This window comes from Lissotriton helveticus, chromosome 8 (assembly GCF_964261635.1).
Source record: "Lissotriton helveticus chromosome 8, aLisHel1.1, whole genome shotgun sequence".
Lineage (NCBI taxonomy): Eukaryota > Metazoa > Chordata > Amphibia > Caudata > Salamandridae > Lissotriton > Lissotriton helveticus.
The window spans coordinates 1,311,280,955-1,311,303,699 of record NC_136069.1 but is presented as its reverse complement, the minus strand read 5'-3'; the positions used below and the strand labels follow the sequence as shown (position 1 = coordinate 1,311,303,699).

At 43.3% G+C, this 22,745-nt stretch overlaps 1 protein-coding gene and 1 pseudogene across 1 annotated transcript in view; one reads left to right on the top strand and one right to left on the bottom strand.

Annotated features, from left to right (window-relative positions):
- The window catches only part of USP9X (ubiquitin specific peptidase 9 X-linked), a 1,542,050-nt gene that overhangs the window by 1,505,671 nt on the left and 13,634 nt on the right, over positions 1 to 22,745 (bottom strand). The window lies entirely within an intron of this gene.
- Positions 2,200 to 2,696, top strand: LOC144773889 (protein KTI12 homolog pseudogene; annotated as a pseudogene).

Sequence of the window (22,745 nt, the reverse complement as noted above, 5' to 3'; positions counted from 1 at the left end):
AACGAACTCTCAGGTTGTCCTTCCCTCCCCTCGTCCTGATGAAGACCTGAACTGGTCGCTAATAAGACAGCACCGTATTCCAGGGTCGAAACGTCGACGTTATTTCACCAATTGGTCCTCGTTATATCTCAGCAGAAAAACAGAAATAATTGCACTGTTTGAGGAAATTTAAGCAATTGTTGGACCTGTGTTTTTAATTTTAGCTCTAAAAATTGTTTCACTGTATTGTACACTTAAATCACCTGATCACACTTATTCACTTGTGCACTTTGTTTTTTGATATTTTATATTGTGTGGACAACCGAACTTTTAATGGTTAAAAAATAACGTTTGCAAAGGGATTGATGAATAACAACTTTGCTTCTTTGATATAAAAAATGTGTGGTGTGTGAATTTCTTATATAAATAATTCCATGTATAACAAAGCAAGAAATGTTATAGGAGTATACATTGTGTAACAAAGAAATTGACTATTATCCGACAGAACCAAATTTTATATAATATTGATTGCCCAGGTTCTGAGGGTTACTGGGTTACCCCATTACAAGTAATGGATATCATAGAATTACAAGGCTTAACTTGCAACGCCTATTTGGGGTCCCACGCACAACATCTACTAATGGGTCGGATCAGACAGCTCTCCTATCACTCGACGCTTAAATGGCATTCGGTAGTGTAGAATGGAACTACCTTTTTGCAGTACTAGGCCATCTGGGCTTTGGGCCCGACTTTATTGGATGGGTGAAACTCTTATATTCAGGGGTGGGTAATTTGTATCGCCCGACGCCCTGGACATGAGGATTCTTGTTGTGGACAAGAAGTTTTATTGTCTGCTTAGTCCTCGGACAAGTAGACGTTCTCTTTAACCCTTGTGCCTCTAATATAATCACAAAGCAGTTATTATCCGATTGGAATATGCAATCTTAGTGAATGCGCCTTTTTTTAGGTAATTACGGTAACTAAAAGCCTGGCTGCAGCTGTGAGAAAGTTTGTGCTGTTGTTTTAATCTCCCCTCCGTTGTTTTAATCTTCCCATCGGGATGATCTCCCCATCGGGATGATCTCCCCATCGGGATGATCTCCCCATCGGGATGATCTCCCCTTCGCATCTGCACGCATATTTAACCCTGCAAGTGCATTTGCAAAAATAAACTTTTGCCATGTCTTTCTGAGCTCCCCAGCCGGCCCTGCCATAAAGCCAAAAAATACCGTTATTGCTCACTGTATCTGTAAGGTCCGTCAGGGCTGGCTCTAGGGCAGTGCGATCAGTGCCACCACAAATGTATTATGGCTTAAAAACCACCTGCTGCCTCGTTCCTTCCCTCCAGCAATTTTAAGAGATCAATTAAAATGTCAAGATTACTCTGGTGATTAATCGGTGATTAATGTTCTTCCTGGAGAGAGGAGTTTTGTCTAGTGGAAGTTTGACTACTCGTAAGTTAGCTTAGAGGGTTACTATGCCTGCTGCTAAAAACGTGTGCCATGCAGATTGCAACGTGCATGTAATATTAATAGGTAAATAGGTTACTGCTATTGTCCGAGAGATATTTGTTATTTTGCAGTTTATAAGTTAGAATCCTAATAGAGAACCATGAGGTATTAACTGTCATCAAAGGTCTGCATGCAAACTGCAGGGTTTATATTAGACCTAGATGTCTTTTTTTTGCCCGGCTTTTCCTTAACCTGATCTAGCTAAAAAGGTTCATTTGGGTAGAAATGAATTATTACTATTGAAGAAAACCCCTAACAATTAGTGTTAGGTTTTAAATTCTGAATTTGTGCTTTTCCAGACCAAGGACTATATCTGCCTATCAGTAAAGTATGGATGACATGTGACTCTTACATCTTGTAATCCTCTGTCTTATGTAACGTGTTTCTTATACACTGATTTACACGTGTGATTGTCTCTGTTAAATGTGTGTATGATGTAAAGTGCTCCGACACCTCACACTGGTACGAGTGGTGCTATAAAACGAAATAAATCTGAGAGACTGGTTATGGAGATTTGAGGGGCACTGTTAACTGGTGGTAGTGAGGGAATAGATGGTCACTCGAGGGCGCCAACAAACATTGTCACACAGGGCGCCACCAATGCTAAAGCCGGCCCTGAGGTCTGTGTTAGAACACCGGCTCCCATATTAGTTATGCTTCCGGGTGCTAAAAGTTGCTGCACATGCGCTCTTAGTTAAACAAAAAAGATATGCCAATAGTGGTGCTGGGTGGATTCCCCTGCAGTGGTAGATGCCTACGTGAGCGGGGTCAGGGAAGGTGCATGTCGTACGTTACAATTCCTTGAGAGTGTACAGGAATGCTGTGTATGCAAATTCTCAAAAAGAGTAAGAAGTCAGAGGAGCCCTGCGAGCTGAAGTTGAAGGCAAGGAAGCTGAACAAGGAGGATGTGGTGCCACTGGACGCCCTCCATTACATAAAGGGTTACGGATATAAGATGTACTTGTTTGATAAACATATACAGATTTCTCACTGCTTAAAAGCCCCTGAAGTCAGCTGTGTGTGAACACCAGAGAGCCTTAAAACCAGTAATGCAGGAAATATTTGATGCACTTGTAGAGAGTTCTGAAGTCCCCGATTCAAGGAACTGCTAGGACATTCCTCTATTTACTGTGCAGAAAGATGCATGCTGCCATTTGTGATGCCATTTTCCACAGGAAAGCAGTTTCTGTCCAGGGGAATAGATAGTCTCATTTGCGTAGGCTGTGTCAAGGTTGATAAATATGAAATGCAGGAGCTTTCAGGAGGCACTTACCGAAAGCGCAAAAAACTCAACTAGTGGGAACAAAATCCCAACCAAGAGGCAGGCAGCAAGCAACGGAGTGGGACATTGGGCGTGTTTCAAAATGCCCAATCCTTCTTTTACTACATTGTCTTAAAGGCATATGTTTCCCAATGGAGGTGGTACTGACCTTTCTTCACTGGGAGCTCGCTGTTGGTGGTTAATGCACCCTCTGTGTCCCCTAAGGTGCCCAGTCCTCCTCCTCCCTGTCTTCCCCAGTTTTCTAACTTCACTGTTTTCTGTTCCGGTTCAAGTAACCTATCTGATCAGCTGCTACAATTTGTGTTTCACCATACGTGGCTCACTTACCCTGAGCCTGAGCCTAGACTCTAATGGGGATGATCAGGCTCCCCGGGCGAAACGCTAGTAGTCTGACCCGCTCTGCGCGCTCTCCCCCACTTTCCTCAGGTATTTGGATCCTTTTCTCTAAATACCTCCTTTGTTTAATGCCACACCATAATCATAAATGCCCACCTCAAGCTGTTCTCTAGTGCCCACATATCTGCTTTGAATCCTTCAGTTGCTTGTGCCCAGCCTGTCTCTTCCTCCCACCACATTCACTGAACTTTTAGCACCACATTCTAGTGCTATATCTCAGTCGTTCACAAGTTCTCACCTACTAGCCAGTACTTGTTGTTGATATTATAGTGCTTCACACTTCACTCGTGTTCTTTTCAAGCACTATAAAAACAGACTTTACCACTACTTAATCAGATGATAATCAGTGACCTTAGAAGGCTGAATGAAGGAGGCTGCCCTGCCAGGGTTTTAGTAATCTTCTCTTCCAGCTCGAGCCCAAAACTAAGAGAACATTTAAAGTGCCATCATCCCTCCTTCTGTTCGAGTATAATCCTGGGTGGAAGCTATCTAGATCCTAACACCTAAATGCCACAGTAATGGGGGAAACAAAGGCACACAGCTTGTTATCACTTAAGTAAAAAAAAGCTAAGATTTGGAGGCTGGTTTTTGATTTTCTGTAGCTCCTATGTGTAACACATATGCATGCACTGTAAAAACTTCAGCTGTAATGGTGCGTATGAGTATTTATAGGAATGACAAAATAAATAGCAATTCCTAACTTTTTTAATGTAATACTTTCATAGCGCTACTTATCCCACTGTAAGGTGGCAGAGCGGCTCAAGTGTGTAGTGTCATAAACAGTCTTTACTGGTAGGTATTATATGCCACGATTGTTTGGCTGGTAGAAATTGAAAGTTGGGGTTTAAAATATGACACTGCCTGGATGGTCTATTAATAATGCTCAAAAAAACTATTTAGCAGCCTTATAATAACAGATTGAGAACAAACAAGGTTCTAAACCCATGTCTTGCAGTTTACATGCAGGTGCTTGATGCCAGTTTATAGCTCACTGAATATTGCCTGGTGATTTTTTCAATATTTCACAGCTTGGGTGTCTGTTCTCTCCACCTCAATCCAGCCTGGTCCCCTTGAGGTCTACCTCGGCGCCATCTGTGAGTCTCATAACATTCCCTTCATTGATTCGGGTATTATGCTATTGAAATATCCACTCTCAGGGCTGTATTGTGCAGGCTTCTCAATTTTGACTCTTTCCTCTGTTTCTGTGGAGGCAGTTGGCAGGGCTGATGGAAGGCAGGAAGCAAAGTGAGCTGGTTAAGGTAAAAGGGTTGCTCAGAGCGCTTAGATGAGATCGCAGAGGGGGTAAAGAAGGCTGAGCAGCCTGTGATAAGTGGAGGCAAGGTAGCAACAGTAGACAAGAGAGGGTTTTGGAAGGGATGAAGCCTATGGTGAAACTGGAGATGGATAAAACCTCTTATGAGAGGGGAGGAGAACCTGTAGTGAAATGTGCTTGGGGTACAGAGCCTGTGATGAGGGAGTGGAGAGAAGGTCATGGAATGGGTAGTGAGAGGGATATCCATTCCAATGTATATAGTGTGAAGGTATATTTGTAGTAAGGGAGTGGTGTAATTTAACAGTAAGTGTGTGAAACCCTTGTTGTGAGAAAAGAGAACAGGCGGGTTAGGAACCCAATGATGAAGATGTGGAATTGGTATGGGCCCTATGGCAAGTTAGTAGAAAGGCAAATGATTACTGCTGATAGCAAGAAAACAGTGTGGAAGGTAATACTTTATAATAAGAGAGTTTGCAAGGGCAAAGAGGCAGAGATGGTCATGTATACTTTGGGTTTTATACTTTACTAGTAATAAGTCCTTGCTAGTCTGTATAGCTTTTGGTTTTATAGAGTGTGTGGGACTAGTGGATTTCTTTACAGGGCTAGAAGATTATTGTATCCCTTTGTCCCTTGGACAAGTACAGTTTTTCAAAAATTCCACACCCCTGTATATTGCCAACCTCTCGCAAGGGTGAGTCAATTCAACTGTCTCACGCACATTTACACTACAAAAGGGAACCAGACCAGGCTGGCCGCTGTCCCTCTTACTCTTTGCTTTAGCCCTAGAACCCTTGCAATCCGGGTACGGCAGGACCCACTGATTTGGGGGTATACCAACAGGGAAGGAATGGGAAGAGCGCATATCTCTATATGCAGATGATGTTCTACTTTATTTTAGGTAGCCGAAGCAGTCTCTGGACAGAATACTCCAAATCTTCTGCATCTACGGGGACTGTTCAGCATATCCCATAAACTGGGATAAATCAATACTATTACCCCTAGCGGGAGGCACCCTAGAACTCACAAAGCGTTGTGTGATGCCGGTTGAGCTCGAAGGCTTTAAATAATTGAGAAGCAACTTCACTAGAAAACCACAAGAATTCTATCATCGAAATGCCGGAAAACAGCTAGTCCGGTTCGTTGCAGACACCAAACGTTGGAAAACACTTCCACTTACAGATTCAGATTAATTAATCTTTATTTCGGCTAATCATAACCATAAAAGATGCATTTAAAATACAGTTTGTACAATATCAATTAATCCAATAGATCAGGTACAAGGGGAAGGGGACAATAATTGATACGCAATTTTTTTTATGATCGAGTGCAAATATGCCATAAACAGTCAACACCTCAAAAAAAATAATTACAAATTAAAGGAAAAGCAATTAAAAACAAAAGTTGAGGTTTGTTACATTTTGGTATAGCGATATTGTACATCATACAAAAGAAATAACTGTGCATAGTAATTACTGATTGGGGCAATATCCTTGTCCTATCGGGTCACCATATCTGAGTCAGGGAATAGGTTTTGGTGGTTATGAGTGGGGATCTGCTGGTAGCTGATCGATACAGGGCCCCTCCTGTCCACCCAGTAGTTTTCCTCTACACTCCAACTTGTGGTTGGAAAATACGCAGTTCTGGGGTAGAAGTAGCACAATTCCCGTGTTGCTATTGGCCCATCTCCTCTTTGTGGCTCCCAGCTACGGAGATATGAGACGACCTGGTCGTCCCTAAAGTTAACAATTTCCAGGTCTCCGGCTATGGTCTTGGATCGGGAACCTATCCAACCCACCCTTCTCACATGTAAAATTCTTCCGTCGATATTAAATGGAAGAGGTCTGTTCTTCGTTAACCAAAACTGTACTTTGTTTTTAAGGTCCTGTTGGCCTTCAATTTTTCCGGTAGTGAGCTTAGGCACTCCCGAGAGGACACACACATAGGGTGCTGCCTCCGGTGGTAAATGTATACATCTATTACTGGCAGCTAACCCCTCACGACCCTTTTCTACTTTGTTTGGCCCTGCTCAAGACCAGAGCTAAGGGCCATAGTCGAATTTTTGGGTACCTCCTTACTTTTAGAAGCTAATGGAACGGTAACTAGTAGCTGGCTCTGAGCTATGTTGCTGTTTGCATTGATATCAAGCTTATTAGAGGCAACTATGCTCTGGGGTTGGATCTTTGGGTTGGTGTTTTCATCTATTTTCGAAAGCTTTTCCCCAATTCTCTCTATTCTCTCAATGAGCGGGGATAGTAAGGACTTAACTAGTTCTTCTAAATGGGCCAGCAAAATAGAAGGTAAGAGGGATACAGGGGTTTCCGGTGTTTGTCGTACTTTGGGTGACTCGAGGATGGTGGTATCAATAACTGGAGGGGGGCTTGAGTTTGTTTTTTGGAATTTCGCTGGTTTCCCCTTCTGGTCCATACCTTTGCGTTTTCTGCTCTGGGAAGAGACCTGGGGATGTACTGTCGCCTGAATGGTAGATTTATCCATTAGTGCGACAGGAGTTTCCAGGTGACTTTTACTGGATTGATACGAATTCCTAGGCCCGGGACTTCCAAAACCCGTAGGGGATGTTGGGGAACCGGTTTGTTCAATTCCCTGCTCTATAGGTATATACCTAGTATTGCAAATTGCATTGAGTTCCCTAAATAGTAAGGAGTTGGGTGAGGCGGTAGGATTCGAAGGGGATCGTACACAGCATATGGTATTGTTAAGACGGCTGTGTTCTATTGTCTCAATGGCCGATGTTACCCTTGTTATATACATGTCCAGTGTCCCCTTGAGTGTCCCTCCCTGAGAAGAAGATTGGTTGGGGGGCCCTTTAGGGGTCATGGTGCAACTAGCTTGAGACCCAAAAGCACACTATGTGTGGGACCAGTGGGTATCCTGACCATCAGTGGGGCTACTTAAAAAGGGCAAAGAATATCGTTTTCAGCCTCTAAATAAATTGGGTCCGGATAAGTGTACCTTAGTTCAATACGTTAGTCCCAGAAGACCAAGATGGTTGTTCCGACCCGACCTCCTCTGGCCTCTGAGGGCCCGCCCTTTGCCCGGGCTTAGCCCGGCGCAGTCCCGCGACGTGGGGGCTCTCGCTGGTACAAGAGCACCTCCGGGGGCGGGACTGGGCATGCGTGACTTCTGCTGGCAAGGGCCGCTGGGGGATGTAGTCCCCGGTCCGCCGCGATGTTAGGCGGCAGAAACGGCAGATGACAGGCGAGCAGGAAAGCTGCGGCGCTCCTCGAAGTTTCCTCGGTCCCCCTCGCAATGCCCAGGTGAGTGGCTGTGTGTCCTCCGCTCCCCCGGGGCTCTCGCTGGTACAAGAGCACCTCCGGGGGCGGGACTGGTCGTGCGCGACTTCCGCTGGCAAGGGCTGCTGGGGGATGTAGTCCCCGGTCCGCCGCGATGTTAGGCGGCAGAAACGGCAGTTGACAGGCGAGCAGGAAAGCTGCGGCGCTCCTCGACGTTTCCTCGGTCCCCCTCGCAATGCCCAGGTGAGTGGCTGTGTGTCCACTTCCACTTACATTAATGGGACGTGCAGCCTTATTCAAAATGATGACTCTGCCACGATTACTTTATGTCATGCAAAATACCCCCAACAAGCTTCCAGACTCGCTATTTCGACGACTTGAAGCCGAATTGAGAACCCCAATTAGTATGCGTTAATGACTGGGTGTTTGGCGACAGGGAGGAACCGGCTTATCGGTAGATAGAGAAGCTATGGGGCCTAGAGTATACCCGTCCATCCTATATGATAAAGGAAGGGTTAAAGAGCTCCCGGCACACACTCAAACCATGGTGGGGGCATGGCATGCAGCCACCATACACCTCGGCTGGGAAAAGAAGCGGACAAATGACCCCACTGTGGTACAGCAACCAACTGCACAGGGTGGGCACACTACACAAGTTAAGCAAGTGGGAGCTACTGGTGTTGGAGAATCTGGGAGGTGTATGGAGAGGCCAAGCCTATGTCACATTTGCAGTACTGCAGCAAGAGTATGAACTGGGACACAGAGTATGGCTGAGTTATCTTTGATTGGGCCTTGCCCTCAAGACCTGCATTCAAGAGGGGACATTCCTCCTTCAAGAGGGGACATCCCTCCTGGAAGCATCCCAGTTAGATGACAGACTATTGATAGACCCACTGACTACCAAAGCCATTTCAATTATATACAGAAACAAATTCTTAATAACTCACCTGACTCATTAGGGGCACTGAAAGTCCATTGGGAAGACAACTTGGGAAAATTAGACTAAGAATGGGCAGAAGCAATTCAGGGACCGCGGGAGAATGCAATTTGTGCCAGGTTTCGACTGATTCAATTAAAGATCCTTCACAGGGTATACTACCCCCTAACCACATTACACCGGATGGGACACCCCGAAACCGGTCAGTGCACAGGCGATGCGGAATAGAGCGATCCTTCCTTCACTTGCTGTGGGGCTGCCCAGTGACACAAACATATTGGCAAGGTATCTGCAAAATAATGGCAGAAGTGATGGTGATGGAGGTCTCAGCTGACCCAAAGTGGTTCCTATTACTGATTTCCAGTGAACAGCCCTGGCCTAAACATATGACAATGTGGCTTAAGGTGGCAGCAGTGGTCACCAAACGCAATATCGCTAAGCAGTGGGGGGCGGTTGCCCCTCCTAGAGAAGCAGACTGGATCTCCAACCTTAACTGGTGTCAGCCAGCAGAGTACACAATTTACTTAAGCAGAGGGTGCCCGAAGTAATGCGGAAACGTCTGGGGGAATTGGCCAACATATTGAGGTATGTGGTGGGTGGGCAAGGAAGGGAGAAGTTAGGAGAGGGGGTGGGGGTCATGAACGAACCTTCAATGTAATTGCCTAATTTAAGTACCAAACTGGAAGGTATGTAACTTATAAATGTGATCTAAGAATGTGTAACTGAAATGTTGACTACTGAGCACGATTAATAAAAATAATGTTAAAAAAAAACAGCTAGCAAGTGTCCACTCATAGCTCCCCATCCTTGTGAAATATCACAGGTTACCCTTTGAAATAAGCATGCAGTTCGGGATTTCAGTCTTATGTACAAATATGCTCACCTTAGTAGAAATTAAAAGGAGATTCTGGAGGTTTGATAAACTCCTTCAATAAAACGATTAGGATTTGATTTCTAGATTCCAAGTACCTCTCCATATCAACCACTATGACTCTGCAGTTTTAAAATGGATCACCTCCCAACAGACAGCTTCAGACTCCGTTTCCAGCATAAATTATTGGATTTTAAAAAGTGCACAGTGTAATGTTTTAAGGTTCTAGCTGTAGTCACCTTATAGATGTACTGTTTTAAGGTTCTAGCTGCAGTCACCTTATAGGTGTACTATTAATGCTCACTGTAAAGCCCTCCAAAAATCATACTGTTCAGCACACTGCATTTAAAAAGAAATAACAGAATGTGTTATATAATACACACACACACACACATCCAGCTACCCAATAAAGTCTATTCTTAAAAACTGTGACAAAAAAACTGTTAATCCATAATATTGCATTTTGGTTGTAGCTATCCCACTATTGCGTACACCTAAAAAACCTAAACAAATTGAGAAAAGAACAAAAGCAGAAGCTTATGTCTAAACTATCAGAAGAGCAGCACAACAGTTTGCACCTTTTAAAATGAGGAGATGGAGACATCAGCAGTGGGTGTGACATTGAATTTCGATGGTGGCATGCTACAAAGTAGACCAGTTATGAATTGGGAGATGGGGAGGGAAAAAGTAGGCCACAGTACCCCATGGTATTGGTTTCTATGAATATCGAATGGTGTGATGCCTGGTTCTCTGAACCGGATGGAATAATGGCAGGCCTGTGACAAGGTGCATTTTCTAGACAGCCAAAAGCACCAAACTATCTACAGTCAATTCCAACAGCCGCATAGCATTCTATATTCTTACAAAAATACATATTTCTGGCAGTTCCTCGGATCAAATATTTCTGATTCACCAAATATACAATTGTTTCTGTGAGAAGGACATAATTCAGTTATAGCACAAAAGTTCAGTTTTGCAATATACAAATATTTAACAGACCACGTTATAAAGGGTGGAAGTATCATCATCACGTGACCCCTAGCGGGAAAGGACAACAAGTTTCAATGTTTATTTTGTTGTCCAGATAGGAGGAATTGGCCCTCAGCAGCACAAACCCTTTGCCTGCCCTTCTACAATGCTGTAGTAAGGTTGTGTGAAGGAGGATTTTATGCTGCTGTTAAGGCAAGACAACGTATTCCAACGTGACAAATGTTCAACCTTTTACATAGAATTAAAGCAATACCTTTCATGTTATTATGGCAGTGAGCTTTAAGTTCATTTTGCTTTACTGATAGTGGTTTGAGATACTTTTACAAAATGTAACTAACTATTCGTGGCTGTTAATGCTGCTTCCTGGTAGTAAGCAAATCGGTGGGAAAAAAAACACAAGCAAAACTGGAGCTCGTTTTCATTCAAAATAAAATGTATCCAAAAAATATTTGCAACTTAAGGACAGCTATATGTGTTATTTCTTCAGAAGGAAGAGGAAGAAGTGAAGGAGAGAGGAAGGAGGAGGTTCGTGAAAATGTTACGGGAGTTTACAGAAGGCCTGAATTTCTGAAACAGTTGTAGATTTCCAGGTTTACTCCTAGCACGTTGTTTTTAATTACATTTTTATACGCATGTATATTTTCTCACGCGATAATCTGTTTAGTAAATGCTAATTCACATGTTAAAAAAAAAATCTCCAGAGGGGAAATATTTTTCTCCCCAGAGAAACTCCATTCTCTACACCTAACCTTTTTTTAATGTGCTGGGGTACCTTCCCATCCTGTAAAAAGATTCACTCCAGTCCTGGTCAGGAGTAATAGTAGTCCTTTTCCAAGGCTGAAAAGAGTTGGAGGAGTTGATCAATACCACTAAAGGTGAAAATAAAATCCAAAAGCTCACAGCTCAGACATTGTAGCCCTAAATCTACCACCACCTGGCTGCTTCCAGCACCTCTGATTAGATATGCTCACACGAAAGTCTTCACGCTTTGTAAATCCTTCAATGAGTGCAAAAGCGACACTTGTACGTCTATGTCATACTGACACACCTAAACGGCTTTGAGAATGAGGCCCATAACATTTTGGCTTTTCAATTGCAGATTTCATCTAAATGTAAAATGCATATGCCCACTCATTTATATTACTGCTACACATATGCTTGCATTATCGCAACCGAAGGAAATAAAACAGAGTCCGATGAAGCAAACTGCCCAAGAATAACACAATATCAGGCCAATAGATTGGTGCGGGGAAGGCCTGGAGGGGCAGGGGGTAGTTTGAGAGGGGTTTGACAGACCTCTCTAGTCCAAGCACGACACAATTGGTCCTGTTGACCCAAGGGGCAGTCGGTTGGATAATGGGGGGAGTGTCGGGGGAGGGGGTGCGGGGGCGGGGGCTGACCTCACTATTATGATCACGAAGCAGTTGGTCCTGATGATCATAAAACCTTTCAAATAAACAAATAAAAATAAGTCTTGTGGGCATGCACATAAAATTGAAACCCCAAAGAAGCATTTGGATCTGCCAATGGAGGAACATATATATTAATATAAGTTGGTAGTTGGATGGAGGCGGGGGGTGTGGGGAGGAGGGAGGGAGAGAGACTGGGGAAATGGAGGTTAGTTACAGTAACATGGCAAAACAATGAGACAGCAGACGTTCATAGATTGCAAAGACCACAGCAATGGAGACGGGGGAAGCAGGCCAAACGGCAGGCTGAACATCATACACCATAAAGATGCATATACATGATCAAGAACAATATTCTGACCTTTCATGGAATGGGATGGGGAATAAAATTAAGAGAGGACTGGTAGCTGCATATTTTAAGAGACTAAAACCAGATGTCATCTTCTTGCAGGAGACTCACCTAAAAGGGTACTCAGTGTGGTTTCCTAGGCAGTGGCGCATATAAAACACTGGCACATGCTGGGTTCTTCATTGGTGCGCGAGGCGAAGGGATATTAATTAGGAAAAGCCCACCCTCTCGCCTAGAACGCACCAGTACCGACCCAAATGGTACTTATGTTGTGGTCAAGGGGGGTATAAAACAGAAGGCACATCACCGTTGTTAGTGTATATGCTCCAACGTCCCACATTGGACAAACTCGCTGCTATTTTGTTGGAGGCTGACTCTGACACACACATTATTGGGGGCGACTTTAATGACGTGATGGGCCCCACGATAGATCGTACCATCGTCACAATGAGAGATCCCAAAGAGACACCACTGAAACGATTCACAGGCACACTAGCACTTATGGACCTGTGGCGTAGACGCCACTCCCAGACTAAGGCTTATTCATTCTACTCTGTGGCACATAATACCTCTTTAAGAATAATTACATATTTGCTCCGGTTGGGGATCTGGGCGAGATACGTGAAGTGGAATTGTTGGCGAGAGGCCTCTTGGACCATTCGCCCCTGCGGCTCATAGTGGGCACCCGCACACAACGTCAAAACAGGGAATGGAAAACTAATGCATGGGATTTAAAAGATATGCAGATTGCGAAAGAACTAAGGACTGATACTGAGCTACATTTTAAATAAAATACAGGGACGGTAGACTCTGCTGTCACACTGTGGGAGGCATACAAACCTGCACTCTGGAATAGGGCACAAAACATCATAGCTCATAAGAAGCGGAATGAAGAGGAGGAGATCGCTAGGATTGAATCCAGACTCCTGCAGCTCGAAACAAGGTTGAATACAAGCAATGATCCCTCTTTGCTCCGTAGTTTACAGCTTCTTAGACAGGAATATCTCGCGCTTGCCAGGAAAGATGTGCAACATGCAATACAAGCATTACACAGGAGACTGTATAACACAGGAGACAAGACGGGCAGACTGCTCGCATGGCTCAGCAAAAAGAGCTTGATAATAGGATGGTAACCCAACTACAGGAGGAAGATGGGCAGACCCATGTTACTCCGGTTGCAATAGCCAATGCTTTCGCAGACTATTTCGAGGCTTTCTATGCGCCACACGACCTGGCTGAGACTGAGCAAATACATGAGTATTTGCAGACAATGCAGCTCCCCAAGCTAGAGAATGGGGAATCACAGTCCCTAGATAGTAAGATTACAAAAGAAAAAATCTTGATAGCCATCAGTCAGTTGAAAACTGGGAAGGTGCCTGGGCCGAATGGACTACCCCCAGAGTTTTTTAAGCAACATGCAACGCTCTTCGGCCCCCACCTCCTCCAGCTGTACCTGGAGGCTCACAAGATGGGGAGCCTCCCTAGAGATTTGCGGACTGCCACAATAGCAGTAATCCCGAAGAAAGACCGACCCCCGTAACGGTGTAGTTCATATCGTCCTATCTCACCGATTAATTTGGAGACCAAAATACTAGCGAGGATATTAGTAAATAAGCTCACAGGGGTAATATCCTTCCTCATTCATACAGATCAGTCGGGCTTCATGATCAAACAGTCAACGAGGCTTAACCTGAGAAGACTGCATAACTGTCTGGGGGTGGTGGGCAAGAGGGATGATCCACACTTCGTCTTGTCTCTTGATGCCGAAAAGGCATTTGATACGGTACATTGGCCCTTTCTTATGTCCGTATTAGAGAAATTTGGCATTGGACTGGTGTTCCGGCAATGGATTGCTCTGCTATATGACAGACCCGTGGCAAGGGTCAGAGTCAACATGGTGCTATCAAGGGAATTTCCCATAGGCAGGGGCACACGCCAGGGCTGTCCTTTTTGCCCTCTGCTCTTTGCGCTGGTATTGGAAGCACTCGCTTGTGTGATCCGAAAACACCTGGGCATAACGGGTTTTCGGGCAGAAGAAACGACAGGGCCTGACAAATGCATATCATTATATGCGGACGATATATTAATGTATGTGACAACCCCTGAAAGTACACTCCCAAACATTATGAGGAGTTGTGAAACATACAGTGCACATGCTGGTTATAAGATTAACTGGGGGAAGTCCTAACTATACCAGGCGAGTGGGGTTGATATATACACCATGGGCCCAAGCAAGCTCCAGATTACCAAAGACGGCATCAAATATCTTGGTATTTATGCCACAACGATTGCGAAACTAGCACTGGACCACAATCTGTACAGGGTGCTTGGGGATTTTCATGAAGGTATGGAGAAATGGAAGTCCTTGCCGCTGACTTAACTGGGAAGGGCAGCCCTATATAAAATGATAGTGCTCCCCAAATTTCTCTACGTGTTATAAAACACTTATCAGTTAATACCAGTGGAGGTGTTCGCTAGAATTGATGATGCACTGCGGACATTCCTTTAGGATGGACGAACTCCAAGAGTAGCACTGGCGATGTTGCAGCATAATCAATACAGCGGCGGCATTTCCCTGCCGGACCTTCGGGCGTATTACTGGACAGCCCATCCAATAGTAATGAATGAATGGGAACATATAGAGTGGATCACCCCACATATGCACTAGAGTGCACACAATTAATTAAACACCCGTACACACACTATATATATGGGGGAAAGGGGTCACGCAGCTCCCCACGGCGACACGGATCGTTCTGACAGCGTGGAAACAAGCGGAAAGACAGATGAAGTGGGGCAGCTGGGTCACCAGGGAGGCCCTGCTATGGGTGGGTAATCGCTTGCCAGAGATTAAGAAGCTGAGAGGTTTCAGGAAATGGGACCTGTTGGGCATTTCGCAACTTAAAGATATACTATACCGCAAAATGCTAGTCACTTTTAGACGTCTGCAGCCCGAATACGACACGAACACAACCCAACACTACAAATACCTGCAGTTGACATGCCTGGCAGGCACAGGGCCTAGACACCGACAACATCCCTGAATATGCACCCTTAGAGGGACGACTCATGATGTGGGAAATAGCGGGGAAAGCGATCTCCTGGACATTTAAAACAATCATAAATAACAAGCCTGACACACTGCAGAAATTGCGAATGAAATGGGAATCAGAACTTTGTGAAATGGACGACCTGGATTGGGAAATGGCGTTGATGCATCCTCGAGAGGTAGCCATCCGATCCCACCTCAGGCTGATCCAATACAAATACTTGCATAGGTTATACTATGACAGAATGCGATTACACTGCATTGGACGGGCAGAAACATCCGCCAGTTTGCGTTGTTTCGGGTCAGAAGGCACATTTTATCACACGGTGTGGGAATGTTCTAAGATTCAATGGTACTGGACAGCTCTGTTGGGGGAGATGGGGAGTGTTATGGGGGAAGACTATTCCACTCAGCCCCTTGTTTGTTTTGCTGGGAATATCCACGGACATTGACTTCCCTAAACTGAAGCTGGTCTTGCTACAGCTGGGACTGGTGGTAGCGAAACGAGATATAGCTAGAACATGGGGGGCAGCGGCAAGTCTGTCTCTTGTAGAATGGAAAAAGAGCATGGACATGTATATGCTAGGAGAGAAAACTACATATAAAAGCACAGGGCTGCCTCTAAAAGCTTTGGAAAATATGGAAACCATGGCTTGCACACTATGGACTCTCGCTCTCTGATTCACAATGATTATAGATGACTGGACATATGGTTGGGAGGGGAAGATGGGGCTCGCAACAATGCTCTGGTACATAATACTATTGTTTGATTCTACTTTACCGCTGATTGGCTATGCAGCTGCCATCTATTTGAATATGTCTACATACCATATAGTTAATCACTGTTGTCTTACAATCGTAAAAAATGTCAATAAAAATATTTAAAAAAAATAAATAAATAAATAAAGAACACCACAATGTGGTCAAATGGAAAAGGTCAGGCTGTGATGGGCAATACTGACCCTCAGTTAGTAACCTAAGCACTGGACCTCAAGTATAATTTGGACTTATTTACAATAAGGTTTTGTTAAATCAAATGAATGCTTACAAGTAAATTTGCTGCATTAATTCACAACACAAATTTTTAGAAACAAAAGTACCGTTAGATGAGTGACATTTCCAGTACTCTACTAAAATCTGAATTATTGTATAATGAAATTGCTGGCATATTTAGAGCCCAACCAGGACGATCAGAAAGCTGCCCTAAATAGACCCCTTAATAAACAGAGGCTCTGCACTGCCGGTGAATATTCAAAGATTTGACACAAATACAATTCTGTCATGTTCCAAGTTCTGTTATTCAGAGCCTTCCTAGAATCCAAACCCTAACTGAATGCACCCAGCTAATTCAGAGAAGCTACTATCAGAGTTCTGATGTAATTATACTGCTGCACTAATCTATCACCTTACTGCAGGGTACGAGTAGATTTGTTTTTAAACCAAATAAGTAGATTTGTTGTCAAATTCTACAACCCAAACTTTATGATAAAGGACAATATCCATGGGAGCTTTGCCATTCACGAAAAGGGAATTATATTTTTGGGCAACTGGGTGCAAGGATTACAGTTAGAAGTTCAGTGGAAGAGAAGAACCTTGAGGTGAAAATGACCAAAAAGAGAAGCCTGTAGAGAGATCACTAAACAATAAAGAGAGGCAAAGTGAATGAACAGCTTAGAGGGATATGGGAGACAAGGACCCAGGGGTGTGGAATTCCTGGATGGGTCAAGCGAAACACATTTTCATGTTTATTGTGTCCTTGGGACAAGTAGGCCCAACCCCTGCAGTACAAATCCTTTGGCTGCCAATTTACAGTACCACGTTATGGATCAGCGAAGTGTGTTGTCTGCAGTTAAAGTAATGTGTGTGTCCATATGTTAATGCTGTTTGAACTTTTATTCATGATTCATTAATGCAAGGCACTTACTATTCGAGTGAGAGCTCAAAGAAAATGTAAGCTCGGACTACACTACTGTGTGATTCTATTATACAAATGTGTACATGTTTGCAAAGTGTAACATGAGGCTATGCATAATGCTCTCAGATTAGATGCAGATATTTGCAGAAGTGTGAAAGCAAAATTGTTGATTCTTTGCTTTCAAAATAAAAGGTTTACAGAAAAATGCAACTAGGGGAAAAAAATGTCTTGCTAAACTACTGTGATATTTTAGGTACCATTTCTTTGAAGCATCATTTTGTAAAACGTATTGATGGATGCCAGCATTTTTTCGGCACACTGAGTTTGGCTCTTTAGGAGACACCTACACAAGGATGTTAGTTGGTTGGGGAGGGCCATTGAAATACACTGACAATGTTTATCCGCTATTACCATTTGTGTTGTGGGACAGGTTATTTGTTGGAGCTAGGGATTGGGTAGATACAGAAATGCAGATCCTAGACCGTCTTGCCGAGCTGATGTCATGGTTTCCTTTGATTCCTTTTTTTTTGGTGCTTCCTGGCTATCGCCGTACAGCCTCAGGGATGTGGGCTAAATGGCTGTGTGATGCTTAAGTTACGATTAGTGTAAGATGTCTGTAGGAGGTGGGAAAGTCGGACCAAATGACTGTATATTTTCTGAATCTGCAATAAAAACACAATTTACAACAAAAAAAAAAGGAAAAAAAAAAAAAAAAGGATGCCAGCATTTCCCAAAATAATTCATTATGGAAAATGAGTGTAACCAGTTTTAGCAAGATTATTGAAAACATGAAAATAAACAGCCATTGGCAAAGCCAATAGGTCTGACATTGGTATTCAGCTTTTTAGTTTTGTTAATGTGCATCATGTTTTGACATGGTTTATGTAAAACTTTACTGTTATGGAAGCTGCAGGTGACATCCTCATTACAACAAACATTGGCAAAAAGCAAAAATATTTTTGGTTTCAAAAAGCACACATTTCCACCGTAGTTCCTGGCACTGAACAAAACTATTTGGCCTGCTGGTATGCTCCTTCTGAAAGAGCAGAATGTTGTCACTTACAGTATAGCTAGCAGATAGAGAGAGATATAACTTTAATAAAAACGAAAGGTGAAATAATGGTAAAGGCTGGGCAAAAAGCGCACACTCAATACTGGTACACTTAAACACTCGTTATTTCAATGGACATATATTCCAATCAGTGCTCAGGAGGAGGGAGAGCCACCAAATCTTCCTCAATTGGAAAAGAAAAATTCTCAACATTTCATAAATTCTCCAAGCACTCAATGAGTGAAAAGAATTATAGTTGTATGTTGAAATGGTCAATGTCTTTTTCAGACATCCAGCCTTTCTTTTCACATTGCCTTTGTCAAAATTGTTCTCCGTCACATATCACTCCCTGACATCAATACAGCTCCTTGCCAACACGTGTTTCGTCTGTTTATGTAAAACAAGACTTCATCAGGGCATTACAGTAATTTCTATTGTCCTTGTTAATTTGAAGAAATGTTATTTCTTACGGAGCATCAGTGTATCAAAATAACACGCATCTAAGCGTAATAGGTGTTATAAGGATTAGTCAGTTATGCTTCTTCCTCTTCCTGCTCTTCTCTTACCATCTCAGACCTTGCCTCCACTGTACTTTCAATGCTTTCAATGCTTACTTGCCCCCCTCTGAAGTAAAACTAGGCACTGGGCTAAGCGGATGGGAGTGATTTAGCATATCTTTTCCATTTACCCATCACATTCCACAAAGTTAAAGATTTACGGGAGCATGTTGCGCTCAAAATAGAGCTAACAAAAAGTCTACATGGATTAATTCTGAAACCTAAATATGACAAATAATCCACAAGGTAGAGGCCCACGAGCTACTGTTGACAAAGATTAGACTGGAAATTACAAAACTCAAGCCCATGAAATGGACTATAAATTCAAGTCTAAAAAGCATGGTGTAGTTGGAATGGTTGTCTGCAGAAGAAATACAGAGCCAAGAAGAGAATAAATCACAAAACAGATTTGACCAACTGAAGGAAATTTGCACAAGCATTCCTCTGCCCCCCCCCCTCCCGCCTCACCACCTTTACAAGAGAATAATAATCACTTCAGTTTACGTAGGATGCAAAACTTTACTGTGGCACTGTTAGTTCAAATGCTAACTACTTTAACAATGATACAAGTTAATGTTGAAAAGGTGTCTGGATTTACTCAATACTGTAAATTATAAGCAGTTCAATCTCTTATTTGACTTGAAAATGTCAAGATATGGATGTGGGTGGATTAATCTTAAGCATTTATTTAGAGTTTGAAAACGGATGAGAATGGCCAAAGTTGTTTTTCCGGTATTAACAGCAGGAAAAGAGATCATGGCTTAAGAAATGGGCAGTCTAAAAGAAAGATAGAAAACTTTGGTAACTTGGGGGTAAAAAGAAAAGAAGCACTAGCATAAAAAAGTGCTGAAAATAATTACCAAGATATATAAGTGGTCACCTCTGATGAATATACTGGAAAGGTTACAAATGAGAGATAGGAAAGAGAAGTAAGCCATAAGGAAAATGATGAGGGGTGTAGTTTTAGGAGTACAGTCAACTTTCTCACAGGTTGTCGTGATAACAATAGTGAATAGTTTTGACTAATTTTATTGTGTGCAGTTAGTTAAAAGCCATTACAATTATCTGGAGAAAAAAAAATCATAATAAAAAGTTTCGGATCATAAATACCCACATGGATTACAATGCAACAGTAAACAATGAAATATAAAAACACACATATTGGCTGAAAGGATAAGCCTAAGTGACCTTTGGGCTTGTGGCTCGTAGGCAAATGGGTCAGTTTAAAATACCACAAACAGGAAAAAGTCCTACATTTGTTGACCGTTACGGTACTATGCCAAAGTGACAAAAAAGTCAGAGTGCTTGTGCAAAAACCAAATAGCAACAATGCCGAAAACAACAGAGCTGTACAGCTGAAATACCTAGGCAACCTGATGTGATAAAACAACCATGATATATAAATGCCTCTCAAGCGAGAAAAACAACCATCGGATAAAACGGTGAAAATGACAAGAAGGCACCTGGGTCCAATGCAAAGTGATAGTGGAAAAACCAAATGATAGCAACAGTTTGTCGGGGTAAAAAACGTAGCCTAACCGGTTTACATAACACATGAATTACTGACCCATATTGGAGAACACACAAAGTTCAAAAGTTGATAAGTTTTCAAATGAGAGAACCCCTCTTGCAGCATTCGATAACCAAGGAGTCAATACCCTGTATAAATGGGAAGGGCCAAATGATGGCGGCACAGCACAGAAGTGTGTTCTTACAGTATTCGAGGCAAATGGGCATACACTGGTGTTTGATGAATATACTAAAGACTAAAAGAAAGGACTACTTTAAGTTAGGCGAGAAATGCAGTATTACAGTGTTCAAAGAGAATAGGGTAAAGGTATATGTTGACAGATACTCTAGAGCTCTGGACGAGCAGGAGCGTACAGTTGACTCTACGATTCAAGGAGCACTCATGGCTAGACGGAGCCTGGCAAAGGAGTGCCAGCAGTGTTGGGGGGGGGGGGGGGGGGGAGGGGGATATTGGACCCCCAATGACCCTCTTGGGCAGCTAAGCCTCTTGATGGGGAGGGAAACAAATTTGGTCAAAGCAATGTTTAAATACGTATTATATGGGTTAAGAGAGGCAATCGGGGGTTGCCAACACAAGCTGACTTCCAGATTGTTCCACTCTTGCCTTAGTCTGGCTTTGTACTCATCCAACAGAATAGAGTAGAGGCAGACGATGTGTTCGAGTGAATCCTTGCACAAGACACAGCCCCTGCAGGTTGTTCCTTCCATAGGTCGGCGCCAACTGGCTAGGTGTTTGAAGAATGGCCACTCCCTGAGCCTAAGAGCCCAAACTCTTACCTTAAGATGGTTTGAGTAAGTACAGACAAGGTAGGATAAAGGAGATGTGGCTAAGTGTTAATAACCGCCCATGCGAACTTCCGCTTGGCCAGTGTAGCCACGTCAGAGTGGTAGGACCACAGGAGGACACATTTTTCGATACCTAGTTTAAAGGCACGATGGCTCAGGTTGGCAGACCAAAGTTAATTCGCCTCCAAGGAGAGCTAGCAGTCCTCGAAAAACTGATAGAACATTTGCCTTGGCCCCCTTGTGTTGATTTTGGCCCATTATGGCTCCTCTGGGCTGGCCGCCCACAATTTGTGGGAAAAGTGGAGATATACTCCTCATTGACTGCCTGCTGATCCAGGAGGCGCATTTCTAGCCTGATCTGGGCAGCGGAGGAGGACAACCTTTGCAGCTGAAGGACACATTTGTATATCCTGGTGACAAGTTTATTCGGCAACCTGCTATCTTCACCCAGTAATATTTTGGTGCCATAGGACAATGCTGGAGAAATTGAGGCCCCTCATAACTTCCAGGAGAGGAGAAAGGCTTAGCCCCAACGACGAGTTTGATAGTTTGGGGAAGGTCACCTGGAGGACCAGGACCTTTGCTTTGGTTTCCTTCCGTTGCCTTGCAAAGGAACCTCTTGCATCAAAATGGACTCCCCTCCCGCCCAGTACTTGTACAATTGGTATTTTGTGATCCTATTTCCATCGTAAAGCTAGCCACCACCGTGATACAAAATTCCTTCCAAATGTTTCTACTTTGGTTTTTTCCAAGTTGGCCTCCAGGTTATTGGTAGTTGTGTAGGAGTGAAATTGGGTTAGCAAATGCTGTAGCCCTACTCTTGTGTAGCTGAATTGAGCGAGATCGTCAGCATATAACAAATTATTGTTCTGTTTGCCACCAATATTTGGGGAGGGTAACACTTAATGGAGTCGAGGTATTGGGACACATCTGCAATAAACAAGTTAAAGAGAAGGGGGGGACTAACACGCACCCCTGCTTTACACCTTGAAATGGTGATTTTTCGACACAGGCAAAGTTACCTAGTTTGATGCAAATCCAGGTGTTGGAGTGAAGCTGAATTATGGGTTCCAAGGGCTTTTGGTGGGTGAGGGGGGATACCCAATTTTGTTAGTTTGGACCACATCGACCCCTTTGGTACACGTTGAACGCCGCTTTAAAGCCCACAAAACAGTAGGGCGTGCAAGGAGATTGCTTAATCCACTAGAGTTGATATTGCTTGTAAATTGGATAATGTACCAGATTTTGCAGAGAAGCCGCTTTGGTGACAGCAGTCCAAATTAGCCCAGAGGCTTAGTTTGGGGTGGAGGCCAATCAACTAAAAATTTAATAATCTAGTAGGAAAATTGGTGCATATGGGTAAATAAAGTACAAACCCCATGTGGGTCTGAATCAATGAAGATTGAAGGGGTTTGGAACTAAAATTATGGACTTCTTTGTGCAGGCATTAATTTTTTCTTGAGACCAGTGGGGTGGAAAATGCATGATATATATATATATATATATATATATATATATATATCAGTGGAGGAGAGAGGGATAAATTACAGGAATAAACAAGGATTAAAGGTCAGTTTGAACATGCTTTACACAAGTACAGGAAAGCTGC